We start from the raw sequence: 219 nt of genomic DNA, 5'->3' as shown, positions 1-219 counted from the left end.
GTGTGTGTGTGTGAGCAGAAAGCACCGCGACCGACCGAGAGAAGGACGAACCGGATAACAGCGACAACAATAATCATAATAAACATCATCGAGCCAACAAACAAACAAACTAGGAAGAGGAAATAAAAACATCTGCATTCACACAGGGCAGAGGTCGACAGTTGTGTGCGGGAGGACGCGCAGAAAATGGGACCGTGGTTCTCCTGATAGAGCAGCAGC

The 219-nt window shown here is 49.3% G+C and overlaps 2 protein-coding genes across 2 annotated transcripts in view; one reads left to right on the top strand and one right to left on the bottom strand.

The window, feature by feature from the left end:
- The window catches only part of LOC118337984 (tetratricopeptide repeat protein 39B), a gene marked incomplete in the record, with an annotated part of 20,408 nt that continues 20,189 nt past the window's right edge, over positions 1–219 (top strand). Inside the window, 1 exon segment of the mRNA XM_035675142.1 lies at positions 1–219.
- LOC118337963 (PC4 and SFRS1-interacting protein-like) overlaps positions 1–219 on the bottom strand; it is a 9,096-nt gene that overhangs the window by 2,827 nt on the left and 6,050 nt on the right. The gene's annotated exons all lie outside the window — the stretch shown is intronic.

The sequence above is a fragment of the Morone saxatilis genome, unplaced genomic scaffold (genome assembly GCF_004916995.1).
Source record: "Morone saxatilis isolate NCDOM2014 unplaced genomic scaffold, NCSU_SB_2.0 Contig4, whole genome shotgun sequence".
NCBI lineage: Eukaryota > Metazoa > Chordata > Actinopteri > Moronidae > Morone > Morone saxatilis.
This window is presented reverse-complemented; position numbering and strand designations above follow the sequence as displayed.